This window comes from Crinia signifera, chromosome 2 (assembly GCF_055691185.1).
Source record: "Crinia signifera chromosome 2, ASM5569118v1, whole genome shotgun sequence".
Taxonomy (NCBI): domain Eukaryota; kingdom Metazoa; phylum Chordata; class Amphibia; order Anura; family Myobatrachidae; genus Crinia; species Crinia signifera.
The window spans coordinates 379,787,931-379,810,563 of NC_139218.1; the positions used below are offsets into that span (position 1 = coordinate 379,787,931).

At 43.8% G+C, this 22,633-nt stretch overlaps 1 protein-coding gene and 1 long non-coding RNA gene across 8 annotated transcripts in view; one reads left to right on the forward strand and one right to left on the reverse strand.

The window, feature by feature from the left end:
• The window catches only part of LOC146059238 (uncharacterized), a 34,648-nt gene extending 28,838 nt beyond the window's left edge, over positions 1-5,810 (forward strand). Inside the window, exon 3 of the long non-coding RNA XR_014470202.1 lies at positions 5,624-5,810. This is a non-coding gene — a long non-coding RNA (uncharacterized LOC146059238). The remainder of the gene's footprint in view (positions 1-5,623) is intronic.
• FAT3 (FAT atypical cadherin 3) overlaps positions 1-22,633 on the reverse strand; it is a 475,518-nt gene that overhangs the window by 202,889 nt on the left and 249,996 nt on the right. The window lies entirely within an intron of this gene.

Here is a 22,633-nt window from a genome sequence, read left to right on the forward strand (position 1 = left end):
GATTCTGGTGGTCTCGGTAAGCTGCAAAATCGTAGCTTATTGAGTCCCAGACTGCCCGTCCTGCCGAAGAATCGCCTCTGTGCTGCTGGGGTACCCTGCTCCTTCCACTATACAACCATATCACAGACCTGTTCATCATACTCAACAACCACTACTTCATTGGCTGCAGGTGGTTCCCGCCCACTTATAAACTGTAGATATTTGCATTGAATACATTTAGACGCTCAGTTGTAATTCACCTTAAAACCAGTGTCACAAGGGTAAAGGGCTCATTAGGTATTTCCCTGTACGGTGGCTTTCTGTGCAAACGGACAAATCCATGGGTTTCATTAAATATTTATAAAGCACAGGGAAAGGAAAGGTACATTTTCCATGTAATGTTCACAGCACTGTATAACCCTATTTCCATTGCTAACCCTTAATAACCAGCCTAATACACATCGCTCTGTAATGCAGGTCTGCGCTGTCATTTCCTACATCAATATTTGTCCTGTCAGCGGTCACTTCTTTATGATTGATGGGTTCTGCTGTCTGCGGTATTAGCCTGCCGCGTGCATCCGTGGCTCAGCTTTCTGTTTGGACAGTTCCATAAACATATTTCCGTTGTCCTACTTCATCCATACAGGGTCACATGTATACACACATTAAGGGCTGGAATAACACAGGTGTTTAATGGTAACCCAAACTATATTGTTCTTCATAATGCATTAGTGTATATACTCTATCTTGCAGCACTATTCCTGCCTGTAATGTTTCTCATTTAGGGGGCAATTCAGGTTGGCTCGCACAACACATTTGGGCCCTCATTCAGGTTGGCTCAGTAACATCGCAGCTTGCCGTGCGCCTGAGATGCCGCCTGTCCGAACGCACGTTTTTTTCTGACACTCGCAGAAAATGTCTGGTGACCACTCCCCCAAACGCCAGCTTCCTGTCACTCAACCTTTGTGTTAGTGATCCATACACATTTTCTGTCGCTATTCACGCTCTTGCATGCACGATGCATACAGAATGCATGCGCAGTTGTTCGATAATTTGCCGATTAGTGATCCATGCTGAATTAGGCCCCTTGTACGCATTTAATGAGATTAGCAAAAGCTGTCGGTGTGAGTCTCGATACAAATCCTGCCGACTACGCCAATTACATAATTTTGTGCAGTATCTAAGGGATTAATGCTGCCCTTGCCTTTGTGTAAAGCTATGAATCATTCCCAATGTCCAGTTATGATGTTGACATTAATCATTGATAATTGACATCAACATCTGCCAAATGCTGAAATGTTATGAAATGCCAACCTTTACTTAAAGTTTGGGAAACGGTTGGTCGACCTAAAGATGGTCGAGTCATTAGGTTGACACCACTAGGTTGACATACAGCAAGGTCGAAATGGGACACGGTTGAAAGGTCACTAGGTCGACACAAGCATTAAGTCGACATGGTCTAAGTCAACAGTCAAAAGATTGAGATGGGGATTTTCAATATTTTTTTGAGCCGACAGGCGGTTTTCATGCCCTACCATCCACTAGGGCGTGGTGGGAGAAATAACTAGGATAAAACCATGCCCAGCATGGCGAGCATACGCGGTGCACTTAATCCTGTGTCCATGTCAACTGTGTCGACATTCGGGTAAAAATACAGTGAAAAACCCCATAACGACCTTTAGACTGTTGACCCTAGACTATGAGGACCTAATGCTTGTGTCAACCTAATGACTGTCGACCATCTTTATGTCGACCGTTCAATCCATACTTTTTAGGTTTATGTTGCAACCTGTGATTAGCTTCAGCCGCTTAGATTAGATTTAGGATTAGGGTCACAGCACGTACACAAGCAACCGCTGGAACAGCTGAATCGCCAATTGTTGACATTCTAATGTTCACATGATGACATAACATACTGTGCCCGATGACATGTACATCCAGCATGCAGAATATAAGTGGTTCTGTGCCACTGTCCACTCATACAGGACATGAAAGTCCACAGTTACTCAAACTCAATCTGAAAGTAAAAATACTACAATAAATCATTGAAACATGGAACTATGGGCCTAATTCAGACCGCACCAATGAACATCCCACCACTAGCGCCGCCCGAATCCTCTCGCATGCAGACGAAGGGGAAAGAAATCATTTGATCAAATGATTTCTCTCCCCTTCGGAACAAAAAAGTCAGTGAAAATTGACTTTTATTTCAGCCAGAGACGGCCGAAAACGGGGCGGGCGCTGATGTCATGTGATGTGAGCAGCCCACGCCCCCAAGCAGGTATCGGCCTGCCTGCATTTCCAGGGGAATCCCCAGGGTTTTCATGGGGACGCCCATAAAACGCGGGGAGTTCACCTGCTCTGGCCTGGTGTGCGTGTCCCCCCCCCCCCCGGAGCACACGGCTTGGCGAAATACGCAAATACACGCATGCGCAGACCCCCCACCATTGAAAAGGGGCCAAATTAGGCCCCTTTCGAAAGGGTCTGAATTAGGCCCTATCTCTAAAACACAGGTTTTCAAACTCGGTCCTCAGGACCCCACACAGCGCATGTTCTGCAGGTCTCCTCACAGAATCACAAGTGAAATAATTGGCTCCACCTGTTCTTTTCAATTTTGTCAGTGAGTAATGATTGCACATGTGCACCTGACGGGTGACCTGGAAAACATGAACTGTGTGGAGTCCGGAATGCCTAGTTTGAGCACCCCCTGCTCTAGAATATAGAGACAGCTAGTAATTGAGAATACACCAAGAAAATTATTATTATTATTTTTTCTACTATTATATATTTTAAAGAAAATAAATTGTTTAAAAAGACAACTAAAAAGCTTCATAATACATATTTTTAAGCACAGGTGTATCCATCAGTCCCTGTTTTATTATGTCAGCAGACAGACAGACAGACCTAAATCTAAAGATCACCTAAGAAGCTCCAATCCTCTTTCTAACATCCTGAAAGTACAAAGGGAGTGAAGAACTGAACCACAATCCCCCCAAAGTGTTAGGGGAAAGCTGTCAATATCTTCAGATCACCACAATCCTCTTTCATGGAAGGTTAATGTATCCCTGGGATATATTCTCAGAGGAGATGTCCAGTTCTGGCTAGGGAATGGCTGTACTCGCTCCCTCTCTATATATCTCTGGTGGCTCTGGAGAAATATACAGAAAAGACATTGAAAATCGACCAGTTCTTCACTTTGATATTGTTCTTTGATTCAGCAACGCATCTAGAACAACTCCAAACAACTTAAACCATCTGCGCTTCCACGCTGTATATAAATATACGGTGTGATGTTTCCTAGCATTGGCTACAGCTTGGTGCATCGCAGACATCAACCCCAGACGCACTCAGGATCTGGTTGAGAAGCTGGAAACAAATAAACAGTCATCTTGTCTCTGAAGTAGATTGGAAACACTGCAAAGCGTTGCGGCAATAAACAAACAAATTGCAACGTAGTTGGGTTGAAAACATTCCACAAACAATTCTAGTTCGATAATGTATTACATTATACACGTATAATAAATAACCAGATTGCTGGGTGAAACGCGCGTCTGTCTACATTAGTAACGAATGGTGAGATACAGAACTCTGGAGCAACATAGAAATGTGATTTGCATATTAAAGGGGCTTTTGGGTAGAGGTCTATCGCTCCTAAATTAATGTCTCTAATTAATATCACGGTTCTTATTGCTCTTTATTGTTCCAGAGAGGTAACAAAAGCAAAAAAAAAATATCTTAACACCATATCTGCAAAAGTAATTTTGAAGATCGTTACAATGCAAAATGCAAATCAACTCCTTACATTTTATCTGCGATCTAATGTTTTTAAACTAAGATGGATCAGTTAATTTTTTTTTTACTGGATCAGTTAATTTTGTTTGACTTTGGGCACCCTGTACCAACCTGAAAGTTGTGTAAGCAACAGAATTGAAAACACAAAGTAAAGGACTCGGTGAACTTGAAGCTACAACCGCGTTACTTCCCAACCAGCCATCCAATCTAGTCACTGAGCACAGATCATAACGCGTTGTGTGATTTATGACGGAAGATGACAGCAGGTATGTGCAGAAGTTATTCGATTCATTTAACCATGACCAAGAGCCGGAAACCCGTAACAGATTCGCAAACGTCTGACTATGACTATGTCCGCAACTCGTGATTCAAGGGGAGCCCGTTCACAAGACGACCATTCCATTAACTTTTGCATATATTAATTCATAAAATGAGCCGGTATTTTCATATCAGGTCTGCATCTTAATGATCATTCTAGCACCCTGCAACTTCAAAAACCCAAGCAGTTTCTCTTCCCTGCCTGGGGTGTCACTCATTGATGCGGTGCTTATTGCAGAGGTCTGGTCTGAATATCAGTGCTGAAATACAGACCACACTGTGCTAGGAGCACCACGGTAGAGAGCAACACCCCAGGCAGGGAAGAGGAACTGCTTGAGTTTTTGAAAATGCAGGGAGCTTTAATGATCACTGCATCGTGTCTCGAGGACAAACCTAGATCATATAGAATATGTAAATTATATATCTATTGTACACATATTTATAATTTATATCTATAAAAGATTTATTTCAAATTAACAACCAGCATTTAATCTGCAAAACTGTACGATTAATTACATTGGTTTTATTTATTATTTCACTTCATTCTTTGCATTCGCCAGTTCATTTTAATCACTCATTTTTCTGTGCTATTTTTTTATAGCAAGTAAGGGAGACACCTAGTAACTTGCAAATTTAGCAATTTTTATGATACCTTTGAAGTTTTGTTCCTCGCGTCTGTTCATGTTTTCACTAATATGTGCAGTTCTGGAATATTATCCCCAGCCCTAGGCTGTCTGCCTTTCAAGACTGTACATTTGGGTTATATCGAGCGGAGGTACACTTCCTGAGCTTTTGAAGATTTTTTTCTTCTTCTTTCCTTTTTTTAATATAGAATATTTCTGTGTTAGCAGGAGATGTGTGATTCCTGCTATTAAAAACGTACTTAAAACCAAGGCAGCCATTTTGTGTGCTGAATAGCAAACAGGCAGATTTTTTGATTCAATATAATTACCTCATGAAGTGCTCTGGCACAAAATGGCTGCCGATATTCTGGCTACAGAACTGGTAATAGATTATTGTTTGTAGCACATGGTCAAACATTTGTGTTTTCTCCTGAAATTTATTTGGTTGCCGGCGCTTGTGTGTTATTATTCCCGGCTTCAGACTTCCTGCAAAACCTCCTTCAACCTGTCAGAGGCATAAATCAACTTGTGTTCTCCCTCAAGGACCGTTTGATGGTTTGATCAATGTCAACTTTGAGAAAATGAGAAGTTTGCCCTTATAGAAAACCCACTGAGAGACATCATCCCAAATTATATCCGCAGGCTGTTCAGGAGTGCGCTGATTATTAGTGATTTGTACGTCTTTGGACAGGTGCAAACACATAACCAACAAAAACAATTGTCTCTCTGCGCTGCTATTTCGTCAGTCACTCTTCGCAGGCCTGCATAAAATTTTAATACAACGACACCATCAATCCAGTTAATCTCTATACTAGTGTTCTATTGCATTGATTTAAGGCAATTACCTTTTTACAGAACTGCATTGCTACTTTTAAACGGTCATGAAGTCCAACTCTTTCGACTCTTTGCAGATCTCGATGACACCTATTGCATTATGGGTAATGTGGACATTGATGGAACCCAGGAGCTTCCTGAATTTTAGTGTTGTAATCAATACTCAAGCAGCAGAAAGCTCCTGCAGCTGCCTTAAAAAGTGACGGTGATCATTGGCAAATTAAAGGGTCACAGAGCGTGAAAACAAGATGTACTATAATTAAAAATTGCGCAGAACTTTGAAAGTGAATGTGTTCTTTTAAGCGATCATTTTCTAATTTGGTGGAGTATAATATATGCAGAATGTCAAAAGCTTGTTCTAATCACATACTTGTAGTTTGTAATTCAGTGCCTGAGGCGATGCCACCGAAATTTAAATACTCAACTTTGTATGGTATTATAATGACTTATTATAACGACTTATATGGCTGAAACTTAATATCATTGTTTGTGTTCCAGTATTTTGATATTTATCTTATATATGTATACAGACATAGTAGGCCAGCCTTTGTTGACCGTATGTGTGGCCTTACATTTAATGAGCCTCTTAAGCATCGTAAGAAACATGGATGCCCCCATATGGAGAACACAAGAACAGATGCATCCTGGGCAATGTGCTTGTCTCCTTGTATCACTCATAACATCCATTGTGACGGGCCCCATTAGAAGCCCTAGGAAGACCTCTACTTAATTTATGGCTAGAAGAACAGGAAACAGAGATGCACGCTAAAGCCGTGACAATCAGCGGTGGAACCATTGGTGGTGCAATGGGTGCATTGGGGAAGGCGGAAGTAAAGGGACCCACAGATGGCAACATTAGCAGTATAAATAAGGAGTCTGAATGGATCTTTACAGTACGCCATCCAGTCACTGTAGGTGCACAATGAAAGAGAAGATGGCCCAGCCAAAAGTAGAAGAATAGGTGGGGAGTCTCTCAGGTGACAACTTGTGCACCTGAGAGGCTCGGCCCCTTTTTTTCTGTACACTGATGTAGTGCTGCCCGCCTTCCTCCACAGGGCGGAGGTGCTGTTAGAACATGTGAAGGGAAGCACTGGGGATGTTCTAATGTCATTGTGAGGAGTGTAGTTTATAGCAGTGATGTAGTGTAGCACATACAGGGGAATGTAGGTGGGATAGAGTGTAGTGATGTAGTGCACAGTGTAGGTGGGATGTAGCATAGTGATAGAGTTTAGCGCATAGGTGGATATAGTGTAATAATATAGCTCTGTGCCTAAGTGGGGTGTATTATATTGATGTAGTGCAGTGCATGGGGGGGGGAGGTGTAGAGCAGTTATGCAGTTGCTGAGACATGCCCTATTAACTCTCCCCCAAATGGTCCCTAACTGTCACTCACCTAGTGAATACATTGTCTCTGCGACCGACGCGGCCCATGTGCGGTGCGACTTAGAGTCAGCAGATAATTGCTCAGCTGTGTAAAAAAATGTGTTATGCGCCCACTTCTGCATCAGACCATGGATCAGGCAGAGAGGGCAGACTGGCTGGCCCCCGGAATACATTGGCTTCAGCTATGGTTCCTACTTATTAAGTAGAATAAGATCGGTATAGAGGTAGCAATGATTACAGTGTAATTAACAAGATGCATACTGTAATATGCATTGCATCAACTAATGACACATACAATAGGTAGAAGAAATGATATATCAGGAAAAGGACTTCTCTGCTACCTCTCGGGAGAATGTGATATTGGGCCTTATTCTAGTTCACTCTTAGAGGCAAATTCCTTCTCAGATGGACAAAACCATGTGCACTGCAGGTGGGGAAGATGTAACAGGTGCAGAGAGAGTTAGATTTGGGTGAGTTATTTTGTTTCTGTGCAGGGAAAATACTGGCTGCTTTATTTCTACACTACAATATACAGATGTAGCCAGGCTCATCCTTGCAAGGGATGGCGATTCAACCGCCATCCGACGCCAGCATCCGGCTACCGCCAGGGGTGTGTGTGCACGAGACGCTCGCGCACCCCGTGGCAACAAAGCTTGGCAGGTGTCCCCACCGCTTCCCTCGCCGTTGCCACCGGTACCCTTCGCCCCCCCCGAACTGGGAAGCGTCTTCCTGAAGTCGAGACAGGCAGGGAGACGCTGCCCAGCCGCCGTGATACTGGGAGGCGCGTGAGTGTGAGACGCATGCGCGTCCCAGTCTCTATCGCCGGCGCTCGCCAGTGAAAGGGATGTGGCGAGCGCCGGCCAAGGATGTGCCCGGCTCCATCTGTAAATCTCACTTTGAAGAAAAACCCCACCCAAATCTAACAGTGCAGCATGGGTTTGTCCATCTGAGAAGGAATTTGTCTCTAAGAGTGAACTAGAATAAGGCCCATTGTGTAATAACGAAAGCAGGGAGACAGCCGGTGTTTGAAATACAGAAAAGGTACTCATCAACCGCAACCTTAATTGGGATAGATGTAAGACCGCCGCACAATTATAGGCTTATTCTGCAAATCAATACACGTTTCAGGCTGAACGTTCCAAGTGCTCAAGAGATTAAATGGAGTTCCTTCATCTACATAATAAGGATCATTGATCACCAATTATTTCTAGTTAATCTAAAATGCTAAATGCAAACCATCCTGCTCATCTTCGGAGTTAATAAGGGGGTGCACGTTTATGGCACCCAATAAATCTGCTTGTCATTTTCAATGCATCATACCCAAAAATCTGCTCTTACTTGTTTAGCATCTCGATTATTATAGAAGGAAGGTGCAGTCACCCGGTAATAAAAACACACATCACACCATAGCTGTCTATATCGTTATTATCTATTAGATACAGGTTGGTGGTCTCCAGTTAGTATGCGTAAATGATTCTATCATATTCATTTCTTTAGTTTATATTACCTTCCTTAAATACTTTTTTTATTTCCTTCAAGTCAATTAAATGTAATTGAGATTTTAATCTCCATGACCATTTCAATAAGCCGTATCACACCTGTTCACAGCAAGAGGGGGGGGGAGGAAGTAAATTACATTTTGTAATCTTAAATATCGTGAATAATGGAACTCCTAACACGCTGCTTTTCAGCTGAATGCAATAAAGTCATATTTCAAAGCTATTATTTTAAATCAATGCATTTCAGTTCTTCTTAAGCATTGATTAAAAAAATCAGCATCTCAGCAGCAACAACGGAATTTCAAAAAAAATCTGTAAAATGTTTGATTCAAAAGGGACAAAGATCTGTACAGTATGTTGTGAACAGGGCCATCGTAAAGCATAGGCTTACTGGGCATCTGCCCTAGGGCCCCACAATTCAAGGGGCCTACGAGCAGGGGTTTCCAGGAGTTCTAGTAAAGATTGATACCTTTATACGATTGCAGCAGCACATGACACCGTGAGAACGGGTACGCCACCCACACGATTTATTTTAAAGATACCACCATGTGTTTGACCTTACCTTAGATTGTGTAAGTGAGGTACGCACCTCAAACCATATACCCTAATGCTATGTGACGCCTACAGACAGATACACCCATTGTTGTATTTTGCCTTTTCTACCCATATATTTCGTGAATCAAAACTTTGAGGATTTGGAATTGAAAAACAGAAGTGATACAACAACAGATCACCTTTATAATGGAAGTATTATTTTATTATTTCACTGGCTGTCCACACGAGGGAGCGCCCAATAGAGTGTACCACCCTTCTCTCCTCCACATTAAATATATTAATTGTGCACTTGGTTTTAGCCACCCACCAAAATACCCATTCACAATTCCTGCCAATATTAGACGCTGCAATGCAACTGTCTTGAGCAGTGTTACAGTATCACTTATCTTTTCCATTAATCTAATGTGAGCCGACATTCGAGGGAGGAACGTGCGGAGGAACCAGAGTGAGAGCTGAAAATGAACAGGTGACGGTCTCGGGGCGTCAGGTCAGAGAATGCAATATGATTACTTCATTCACACTGAATTAGTATCCTTGGCAATAAGACACCACGGGAAGTTTGCAGACAGTCATGTCGCTAAGTACACACTGCTGCGTAAAACAAAAGCCTTCTGATTTTTTTTTTGCAGATTTTCAGTTTCCTGAAATATGACATTATCTTAGCGTGAGATCCAGGGCCCTTCAGAGTCAAACGGAGGGAACCATTGCCTTTATCATGACTTGAATGCCGCTATTTAGCATGTTTAGAATGGGAAAGGTTTTTCTAATGCCGTGTAACTATTTTACCCTAATTTATTATGTATATATGGCTTTTTTTCCCAACATTTTGTTCAATATTATAACTAATTTCAATGCTGTGATGCCACTTTCCCTACACCCCCAACGTTCCACTAGGGGACACAGAAGTCCACACTCAGTTGAGTAGGTCAGAGCCCTCAAACCAGGAATTTGTGCCCAAACCTGGCCGTTAATGTGAGAATTTGCCATGGACCGTGAGGAGAAATCTGTCGCCGAGACAGAAAGAGAAAAAAACCCTTACAAAATTGCAAGAGAATTTGCGAATGGATCGCTAATTGCAATCCACACGCAATTCTATAAGCGGTTTCCGAACCATCACACAGTTTTGCCATCTGTGCAAATGTGAGGCTTCCACTAATATGCGACTGAGACAGGGTGGAAGTGGTCACTGCTGATATTACAGACCCTCCTCACAAACGCCTGGGCCCGCCTGAGATTTTTGCACCACACAGTTTTTTCCCCCAAAGCACTGGCTTCCTATGAGTCAAAGAATCAGCAGACAGCATCAGCAGCGATTGTGCACTCTCCGCCACAGCAGTCATATAAATGTCAGTCCCAGCCATGACGGGTGCAGAAAGCCACTTGGATGTCATTCCGGAAAAAAAGCAGCCTAGCGAGCAGCCCTGAATTACCCCCTTTATAGGATAAAACAGTATGTACTTATAGCTTACAGGAGCGATGGGCAAAATGCATCCCGTAAGTCTTATGCGGTACCCCGGCCAATTAAGTCTGGCCTACCACCCTACTACAGGTATGTTACCTGCTCTGGCCTCCCGCTTAGAAACTGAATGATGAAATATTAATATATTGCCATGATACGATGCGACAGGATGTGACAATTATCACGGAAAACAAATGATCATTTATAATTGGAGCCGTCAGTGCCACGAATCAAATGAATTTGGAGTTTCGCCGATACGTCTATGAACCAGAATACGTACAGCCTGGAACTTCCAGACATCTGGAGTAATGCAGCAAAACATTTGATAATGGCGTTTCCAATTAATGTACAAGTGAAACATTTCTGCAACATAACTTTTCCGGGGCGATGACATTCCGAGCAATTACCGGGAGATGTGTTAGAAGCGCTGTTTTGTGTGTACATTGCATTGTTACCTCATCTGGCAAATGAACGGGATAATTTCATTTAGTAGCGGGGAGAAGTGTAATTGGATGAGACTAGGAACGAGCCCATCTGGTGAGAAGTCACGTGCGATCAGAAGAGACAGGTTACATGTGAGCTGAGCTATGGCAATGGGGTTATGTATACAATGTATGTGTCTAACACTTTGTGGCTTTCCAGCAACGCCTGACCAACGGGATACCATCACTAGGTCAATACTATTTACGTCTACATGCATTGCGTCCACCACTGAAGGTCCACAGGGCTTAAGTCGATACCTGAAATAGGTGGACATGGCTAAGGTCCACAGGGTTGGAAGGTTTGACACAAGCATTAGGTGGACAATGGCAAGGTCGACAGTAAAAAGGTCAACTTGAGTTTCTTATGTTTTTGTATCCTACACAATTGGTGCGCACCTAGGCTAAACTCAGTCCTCTGCGTTGTACATTAGCGCAGGAGGTGTGGCCAGTTTGGTACTACAAAGAGGAGGAAAGGTAATACGAGCGATCGATCTGATTCTCCACGAGCTCCTGTTCCGTTCTCAGCTTCATCAACAGGGCTGGGCAACACCGGCCCTCCAGATGTTCATTAACTACACATCCCAGGATGCTTTGCATTAGTTTTGCTATGTGGCCATGCTGAAACTGATGCAAGGCATGCTGGGATGTGTAGTTCATCAACATCTGGAGGGCCGGTGTTGCCCAGCCCTGATTCTACACCAACAGTAGGTAACCTAGGGGGTCTATGTACTAAGAATTACAGAGAGAGAGAGGGGGGGGTAGAGATAATTGGCCTGATTCAGACCAGTTAGCTTAGAGAGTTAGATTTGGGTGAGTAATTTTGTTTCTGTGCAGGATAAATACAGGCTGTTTTATTCCTACACTGCAGTTTAGATTTCAGTTTGAACAACACCTCACCCAAATCTAACTCTTGCTGCACCTGTAACATCTGCCCCCACCTGCAGTGCAGCATGGTTTTATCCATCTTCAAAAATTGCAGCCTTGCCAACGGGTCTGAATTAGGCCTACAGCACCAGCCAATTCAGTTCCTAGCTGCCATGTTACAGGCTGTGTGACAGAAGCTGGTTGGTTGGTAGTTTTTCTCCATCTACTTTATCTCTCTCCAAGGTTTAGTACATAGGGCTGGATGCACTAAGATCTGCAGCCCCTCTCCACCGCACATCGCCGGCTACCGCATAGATACTTTTCGAATATGCACTAACATATGCGATAATTACTGCAAAGGACAGCTGTTGCATTAAGAGCTGCCCTTTGCGATTGGCCTGGCGATGTGCAGCGGCTGCCCATCAGCTCACCCTCCGCCCTTACTCAGGGCTGCTGCTGCTCAGCCAGGGACTCTGTCTCCTCCTCCATGCACCCGTTTGGGGATGTAGGGGCTAGGGAGGAGGAGGTCACTGGCCCGGACTCAGGATGGGGGGGGTGACATGCGTCGTTGCGGGGTGGTATGGGTCGCTATAAGAATCCCATAGGCTTCTACGGGGTATCAACAGCTTTTGCTGGTGACACCCCCCACAGCGAAAACCTGGGTTTTCCTGCATATCAAAATGTTGTAAAATCCCCGTTATCAGTTTTTACCGCATTTTTGCGTTGGTGCATCCTGCCCATAGTCTGGCAAGACATACCTGTACTTGTAGTACCGCAACAGCTACAGAGCCACACATTCCCCAAGCCTGATTTACCGTATAGCAGTAAAAAGGCTTCAGCGGAGAAGCTGTCACTCAAACAAGGTGGTAACCCAGATGCAGTTTTTATCGATAACAATCTATTGTTGGCAGCCCGGACAAATCTGTTCCACCTCTCAGTGCATTGTGATGGGGAAGCTGATTGAGGAGCTGTCCTTGCTGAGGCACTGAGCGGTGAGTACAGGAGATGTAATACAGCGACTGTTACCAGCCCGGACACGGCTGACTCACTCCAAAACCGCTGGAATTCTGGACCTCAGACCCCTGCAATCTGTTTGTTCAATTATAAAATATATCTGTAGACTAAAAGGCAGGGTGAATGCGATGGCGCAACTTGAATAAATAAGATGATAACTTACTGAGCCATCGTTTGAGCAGGACACGGCCAAGGTTACGGTGTATATGATCCAGGACTCAGAGGATGGCAATTGGTTCTTATGAAGACACTTTGAAAAATAATGCAATCTGAGCACTACATGGAGACTTCAGATAACAGCAGAAACAGCTGTGCCCCATCTGATCTGTTCTAGATGGGTGCATCCTTAGTCAATCTGAGCCTGGAACAGGTCCCTTAATATGGTATTTTCAGCTGTAAAAGACTCTATTGCTGTTGTTTTAAGTAGAAAAGTAAAAGTAAAAAAAAAAAAATATTAAAAAAAAGAACAATATTTGGCCTGTTTGGCGCTGGCTTTAAAACAACAATCGCACTTTTTGTGGCTGTTTTAGATCTGTACGCTGCTGCGGCCTGTTCAACAAGTTTTGCGGCAGTTGAGCCTATGGGGTAAATTTAAAAGAAGATGGGAGTTCTATTGAAGATGTGATGGTGGCCATAGCAACCAATCAGATCCCATCTATTATCTTCTAGAAGTTGCTCAATAAATAAGAAGTTGAATCAGATTTATCGTAAGCAACAAATTGTAAAACTCATTGTTTATGACAAACAAAGCTCTAGCCAATCAGCTCCTGTCATTTTTCAAACAAGTGACAGTTGGGACTCGCTCAGGCACGAATTCGCAACCCTTGCGAGGCAACCAAAACCCAACCTGCGAATGGGGGTACGCCCGCCCCCTTTCGCACACTGGGTTCGTTTGGCCGGCATGCAAATTGATGTTTTACATAAACATACATTCGCATGCTAGTGGGAAATACCCCCATCTTTCATTGGTCGCATCGAATGATGCTGAAAGCGCATGCATATGTAAGGGTGGTCCTGACCACTCGTACATATGCATGTAGATCTCCAGGTAATTGGGCGGGCAGCTGACATCCGGCTGTCAGCTGCCCGTCCCCCCCGTACGTGAGTCACGGACACATTAGCATATGCACGCCCAACTTATTAATGGGAATGTCCATGAAACGCTGGGCGATCACATATGCTAAGGGTACTGCAAGGCACCCCCCCCCCCCCCCCCCCCCCCCGCTGGAAAGGCAGGGATCGATTTTTCGAGCTTATACAAATGTGCAGAAATGCTGCTGCGTATGCACATATGCAAACCATCAGTCCCCTGTGTGGATTCGCACCCGAGCGAGTCAACCAGAATAAGGGCCTATATGCAATGAGTCTTCTAAAAACTTTCTGGACATAAAACTTGTTAGTAAACTTTCTCCAATTATACAAAAAATAATCCATGAATTAAGATTACAATAAAACAATGTTTTGTTGTCTAAAGATCATAAGTGTAGCATAACTAGATTATGTTGCATTAAGGTTTATTGCATTTATATTGCATGTGACCCTTTGCTATATATACAATTTTTTTTTTTTTTTATAATTGAAGGGTTAGTTTTGGTTTTACGACCGTTTCTCTGAAGACCTAAAGTCTTCCATAACTACATTACATTATATTATATTGAATTAAGGTTTCTTGACTCTACATTACATGTAGTGATTTGCCGCATATTTCTGTTTCCTATACCTAAGCTTTTATTACAGTTACTCTGAAGACATTAAGTCTACCTTAACTACATTACATTATATTAAGGTTTCTTGACCCTAAATTGCATTTGCCGTTTTGCTACAGTACATATATGTTTTTGTGTTTCATATACTTAAAGGTTATATTTAGGTTTTATGACAGTTACATAAATTTTACTCAATAAATGCTGGGAGTTTTAGATGGCCAAGGTGGAAAACTGAGAAATGGTTACGTTCTCTACGTACTTCTCTATGTGCTTATTGCTATCTTTACAACTTTGTTTTATTGTACTGTTAATACGTAATTTGTCTTTGTTATGTTGTGTTGCAATAATTTCTCATGTTTATACAGATGTGTCCACATGCATCTATCCTCCAGGCAATACAAGTTGTGTTATACATAACGAGTGAGCTCCGTGTGACTTGGTAGTGTCTTATTTGCAATTGGAGAGAATATGACGCACACGCAGCTTCTGCTGATTAAAATTATGTGCGGCATGTCTATATTCAGTGTTTGACTGCTGCTGTGTCTGCATAAGAAATGGAACGTTGTGCCGCATTTTAAACAATGTAGGCAGCTTGTGCGTCAAATTTGCTCCTTTTTGCAAAAAACGACGCAATTTATCCGGAAAAAGTCAGAAAAAAAAAAAAGGTTTGTTCAGCGCATAATGAAGCTCGATGTACGTGGACACATCGGTATGTTTCATATCTTTCACCTTAGGGTGTTATCTGCGGTGTAAACTGATGCCAAGTTCTTTCCAGATTGTTACGCTGTAACTAATAAAGCTATATTTTTTAATAGATTTCAATATCGACGCCAATAGGTTTTGGGACATAGCTAAAATAACGACAGTGGCAATAAAAAATGTACAAAAATGATATACAAAAAGATAAAACAATATATCAAATATATATTTCAGGACGTAAAATACTGTATAACCCGCCACCCAAAAAAAATTAAAAACCTCTTGACAGCACGTCCGGGAAAGCACGATTAGAGAAGAAACGTCTGTACAATATTTGGAAGTCTCACCCATTGCCTGTACTGGTGAAATACTTTTAAATAAGCCTTAAGTCTAAATGGATGGAGGGAGCGATAAAGTATGTCAGTGTGTTGGGCTACTGGGAAGCATTAAAGTAGAGTTTTAACAGCAGTCAGCATTTGGATTACAGAACTACCTAATCCAAATGGGCTGAAAGATGCAGCCAACTGCAAAGTAGCGGAATCTGCTGATCGCTGTGAATTGGGTAAAGGGACTGTGACTGTTAAGCAAAACCCCAAAGTCTGCTTACGTGAGAGGCAATTAACCTACAAAGATAATGCCCAGAGCGCCGCATGTCACCGGCGCCGGTACAAATTCTCTCCCAGCTCGGAGATTATTCTCAGCTGCGGACTGTTCTCAATAATTACACTAAACACTTTTACCTTTCACATTTCTTTTATTAGAGATTGCAATAAAGCCAAAATTATGAGGTAATGTCCAACATTTTCCATTTATAGATGAATCATGGTGCAAATCCTAACACATAGTAACTTAGGGGAGAATGCACTAAGATGGGAGTTCAACTGAAGATGGGATGTTGCCATAGCAACCGAGAAGATAGTTATCTATTGTCTTCTAGAAGGTGCTAAATAGATAAGAATTAGAATCTGATTGGTTGCTATGAGACGCAGTGATTATTGGGAGACATCCTGGCATAATATGCTCCAGGAAGAGCGCTCACAGAGGTGTTGTAACGCTGTGTGCTGCATCATTATGAACATTGCTCCGCCCAATTGCATTATTATGGTCTGTAAGGACGGTGTATTGGTTAGCAGTACTGCCTCAGAGCGCTGAGGTCATGGGTTCGCTTCCCACCATTGTTCTACCTCTGTGGAGTTTGTATATTCTCCCCGTACTTGGGTGGGTTTCCTCCGGGTACTCCGGTTTCCTCCCACAATCTAAAAATATACTGGTAGGTTAATTGGCTCCCAACAAATTAACCCTAGACTGTCTGTGTGTGTGTACATGTGGTAGGGAATATAGATTGTAAGCTCCTGGGGCAGGGACTGATGTGAATGTTCAAATATTCTCTGTAAAACGCTACGGAATATGTGTGCGCTAAATAAATAACTGGTAATAAATAAATATAATAACATCTGTTAAATAAATATATATTTTTTATGTAAATGTTACCTTCAGCTGTATTATCCGTGAACAAGGGGAAATGGGACTGCAATGGTAACAAAGTATATGTAACTGATAGACACTTGGACTTGTGTGGCTCAAACTCAATATTGTGCTGGGAACAGCAATGGGGCATACAGTACTATTGGAGTACCCAGGAATAGGGAGCTCCAGGAGCCAAGGATAAGAGAAGGCAGGCTGCCGGGCCCCTGTCATGTCTCTGCTCCGGAGGGCAGGAGTTGGGAGACGCTGGTGGGTAGGGGGTGGGGGGGAGCAGGCACCACAGTGTCACAGAGTCGCTGTCTACATGGAATCTGCAGAGACCCTGTGCCCCTCCTAAAAATGTCCGCCGCCTTGGAGGAGAGAGATGCTAGAGGTCCTACTGGAGCTCTAGCGTCTGTCATCATCTGTCGGGTAATAAACAACCAGCCAATTAGCTCCTACCATTTTTTCAAACTCAGCCTGTAACAAGGCAGTTAAGAGCTCATTGGCTGGCTGTTTATCACTCTCCACCTTATCAATTTAAAAAAGCTTGATATATCTGGCCCAAGAAGTGATAAAAGACCAACCAATCCGCTCATAACTGTCATTTTTTTTAAACCCAGTATGTAGAATGCCAATAAGGAGACGATTGGCTGGTCCTTTATCACCTTCTACTTTGCCACTCGTTACGGCTTAATACATCGGGCCCAATATCGATATAACAATATCCTTCAGTGTTTTAGTGCTATATTCGCTCTGCTGCACCGAAAACATCGTTGACCAATATTGTCGGTGGCGCATAGTGCGTAATATATAAGCAGCTTTAGGCTACAACCCGAGTTGTACGGCAAACGACAGCTAAACAGCAGCTATGTATAAATAGACTAGCAATAAAAAAATAAACACACAAATGAGATGAATAATTATTACTAGATAACAGCAGAACATTCAAACAACAAACACTAAACTGAATACAATATAGCCATTCTAAATTATTCAAATGTAAACCCATTGCTGAGCCAGTACGTGCAGTAAGGTAAACGATGTTTGGGAGAAGCAGAAAATGCATATTTAGCTGACTATGCAGATAACAGAGCTGCTGGTTTGCCAATTAAAGTCCTTGGGGAAGGCTGTGGACATACATGATATCAGTGTGACTATGGAGGCGCTGGGGTGGAAAAAGCTGAATGCCGGAGAAAAGAAAATAACCATTAAAACACAAAATGAGACCGCACGGCAGCGATGTGGCGTTTTCTCCCCGGTACACATACAATTTCCGTAAATGACTCCTGCGCCTCTTTGAGAAATTAAAACCCAGCTTGATGGAATAAGAGGATCCGGAGCCGCAATCTCTTCCAGTCATCTTTAATAACTTCATTACACAATTTATTTACCCTCCAATAACGCCCTGGTGTCATTTCTGTTCCTGAGAACAACAGAACTCTCCAGGGTTCTGCCAGGGAAAGATGGCATTCACAGCCTGAAAAAAAGCTCATTAACTGGGTCCACGGATTAATTTGTGTGTTTACACAACAAACTCCGAAATACAGAGCCTATATTACTCTCTGGTGCCCCCGGACTGCACATTGCAGAATTAATGGCTCATCAATGGTATAGCAATTAGTAACAAGCATTAACCATAAAATCAGTCGGGTAGGATGCCCTCTGGTTCACCCTATGCTGTCATCTGGACCCGCGGCTTTTGTGTGTATGCTAAGCACAATAGGATACAGTATTCATTCTCGTGGACTGTATTCATACCTTGTATATTCCCGACAACGATACAAGCATCGTTAATGTGCTACGCTTGGTGTGGCAAGCTTGCCTGCGACTAAGTACACGTGCCCGTAGGAATATGGGTGTACTATGTAACAATTCGGAGCACTAAGGGGGCAATTCAGACCTGTTCACACAGGTCAAAATTTGGACCCGTCTCTTATGTTTTGGGTTTGCCTATGCACATTGCTGCTAAAGGAAAACGGTGGGTGCAGCCAGTGAAACGCTGGGAGGACCCCAGCAAACGCCTGCTTGGGATTGGGCGGATCAGGACACATGACTTTCGTGTCCGCCTCGGATTCGTCGGAAAGCATCCATCTGAAAAATAAGTCCAGCGAATATACGCCGCCTAGCAAGCGGACCTCTGCGGCAGCATTTTTAAACCACTGCACACTGTGCCTTGAGCTGGTTTCATGTTTTCGTGTGAGGGCCAATGTCTTTTACAGTATGTTTGTTACCTGTGAGGACCAGTGTGATTGTTTTTTTTTTCAAATGGGTGCCATTGGGTTGGTTTCTTTTTTCCTGTGGGGGCCAGTGATTTTTTTTTTTTTTTTTTTGTGAGGATGTGCAGCAATTTGAAAAAGCTTGACAATCACTGCCCTAAAGGATGCTTCCAACACTTTAATATGTGTTTGTGCGGTACTTGTTTCCTAGCACGGCCACACCGATTTACATCGGGGTGGTCGTGTCGGAAAAATCGGGTCGATCGCATCGCATGCGATTTGGTCGCATGCGATGCGATCGTCGCGACCGACCGATTTTGGACCCGATTTTTCTTTTTTTATTAAATGTAAATCGGGTCCCTGGGACCCGATTTTACATTGGATTCAATGTAAAATATTCCCAACCCCCCCAAATGTCACGACGTACACCCCACCCCACGATAGACGCCAACCCGAAGCGTGGCGAGCGCAGCGAGCCCGCGAGGGGCGGCGGTGCGCGTCCTCCGACCTTTTCATTCCCCTACTATCCACGTCGGCGTGGAGTTGAGAATAGAATAGTGTGGCGAGCGCAGCGAGCCACCGAGCCCGAAGCGTGGCGAGCGCAGCGAGCCCCGCGAGGGGACGCGGATACCTTCACAGGTAAACGCGTCCCTTCGCGGACTTCACAGGTGTCCGCGTCGCCACGGACACCTGTGAAGCCCGCGAGGGGACGCGTATAACTGTGAAGGTATCCGCGTCCCCTCGCGGGGCTCGCTGCGCTCGCCACGCTTCGGGCTCGCTGGCTCGCTGCGCTCGCCACACTATTCTATTCTCAACTCCACGCCGACGTGGATAGTAGGGGAATGAAAAGGTCGGAGGACGCGCACCGCCGCCCCTCGCGGGCTCGCTGCGCTCACCACGCTTCGGGTTGGCGTCTATCGTGGGGTGACGACGGGGACATCTAAAATGTGAAATGGGTCATATTGGCCCATTTCACATTTTTCACATTTTTTCAGGATTTCAATGTTAAAAAATCTTTTAACATTGAAGCCTATGTAAAAATCGGGGGCATCGCGTCGGGACCTATGTTAATGGTCCCGACCGACGCGATGCCCCCGATATTTTACCTTTCCCGACACGATTTCAATGTTAAAATATTTTTTAACATTGAAGCCTATGGGGAAATCGCGGGCATCGCGTCGGTCGCGTCGGGACCATTGTTAACGGTCCCGACCGACGCGATGCCCTCGATATTTTATCCTAGCCGGCCAAATGGACCTGATTTCAAAGGAAATCGGGTCCATCTTATGGATCGTGTACCTTAACTAAAGGTACACGATCCATAAGATATGTGGCCGTGCTAGGAAACAAGTACCGTTTGTGCTTCCTACTACAGTACGTAGACAAAAAAAAAAAAAAAAACACCCCAGGGATTCTGTGTTTAGCATACTGGCTAGGCTATTTAGCATATGAGCCAGACTAAGTATACCCCCTTTTACACCAAAATGTCTGGTATACCACCTTTTACAACAAAACGTTGGGGCTTGGAGATGACATCATCACCAAGGGCCGGGAAATCTGCCAGGTGGGACCCACCAACACTGCAACACCAACTGACACGCCAGTGGTGAATGGATGCCGCACATAGGCAACCGTTCACCTCCTCCCACAGTACAGCAGACATCAGTGGAGGCTGTATGTGTCCCTCCGGACTCACTGCAGGACACTGCAGTCGTGAGATATACACACTCATCTGTGTAACCGGCTCCCGGGTTGAATGAACCGGGTTACTCACTTACACTGCCCCTGAACCCAGGTCTCACCCGTGTTCAACCCGGAACATTTCCTGGGTTAAATTGTAAGGTAACAGAAACCGGGTTATTTATTTAAAGATGTTTAGCCAAGCACCGACCCGGGTGGACTCGGCAATAACTCGGGTTATTGCTTTGGTGTAAAAGGGGGATAATAACAAGAAGTCCCCTGTTTGCAGGATGCCAGCATTTTTTCTTAGAGACATAATATTTTATACCGTACATTGGTGCGGCCTAGAGTTCATTTATAAACTTTGTGTGCTTTATCCAGAAGCTGTCGCCTAAACAGCAGTAAATACATTTATTTAATATAAAGAGTTCTATGCGGCTTCTGTCTGGTACACACTGTACCTAATATTATCATAATTATTTTTTTTCTTTTATCGACGCAGAAGTTAAAATAAGGGCTCATTCTAAAGCAATATCTAGGTACCGACTGGGATAGCAGGTGTTCCGTGCGCTCTTTTCATTTCACAGAAAATTGAAAGATTAAATGTGCCAAACACAGGATACTGATTACTGCGGACACAGCGGGGTCCGCTGAAAGAGACGTACAGAACATGTACCTAACTGGACGCTGCTGTGCGTTAGACCGGTTTGCTTTGTTATTTCAAAGCTGCTGACGCCACACGACATGAGCAAAGGACTCCCCACAGAGGTTCAATCGCTCAGAGGTGAAAACAAAATGACAGAGTACAGGAATTGCTGTCTCAAACCTGCGACCTACTTTATGCCTGAAGCCTGCTAAGATCCAGTGGGTTCCGGAGCAGTGGCTGATGAGTTAAACCCAAACACAGGCCTTTCTACTGGATTTAATGCATGCTTTTAATGATTAATCTTAATTATTCTTAATTTTTTTTTTTTTTTAGCCGAAAGAGACCTTATATAATGATGCCTCAAAGCTGTACACGGCTCAGTAATATATTTGCAGGAATGGATTTATAGTTCTTTCTGTGGCAGTTAATTAACTCATCCAGTAGAGGAGGGTGAATTCAATTTAGCGAGATGAGCCTCCGTTAGAGGCGGGCAAACTCACTTTGTGGCCACTAGAGTTACTACTCTCCTGGAACTTGCCAATCTGGGATGTCTCTCCCAGACTACAGGAAGTAGGTAAGAACACGTTGGGTACCACCCACATCATTAAGAAACTTGTCTGGTCAGTTTGATGACTGGATTCATCCTACAACACATTTTCTGTGGCTCATTCCCCGTTTTACTAAGCTACTCCCCTCCCAACTGGCTGTGCCACGCCCCTGCACATCCCTACTCTCTAAACCACCCCCAAGGAGCAGCTTCCATACATCAGCCTGATAAAATAAATTAAGGCAGAACTTACATATACACATGCACAGCTAGCTATAGAGCGTTCTGCTAAGGGTGGTCCTAACTTTAATCAACGAGAGTCCCTATAATGGACCAGTAGTTCAACTGTTCTTAAAGTGAGAGCTAACTTATCAGAAGGTAACCCAAAAGCCTAAAATATAGCAGCAGTACAAGGACCAGCACTCCTTGCCAGCTACTTCCATATATGTGTATTTAAAACACACATATATTGATGTCCTAGTATAGCGACTTGCTCTATAGAGTCAGGACCAGCGGTAGCTCGTTACCGGTCTTCCCTGCTGTATTGACGGCTGATGTCACCGGGAGGTGGATCTTATGTCTGATGGCAATTGGGGGCGAGGCTTAGGTCTAAGGGTGGGGCTTAACCCTGCTGATTGAGCTGGCTTATGTGAGCTGCATCAGCTTAAATCCATGTAAGCCAGACGGGACTGATATTATAGCAGGGGAGGGGCGCTGTCTTCACTATAGCAGTCTGAACTGTGAAAACACCTCCCCATGTGCTGTCTGTCTGTGATTAGTAAGGGCAGTCAGTGCCACTGTCACTGTGGGTGGCGCATTGCGTTTCTACTTTCTAGAATGCTGCCTGTTATACTGGCTTATGTCAATGTA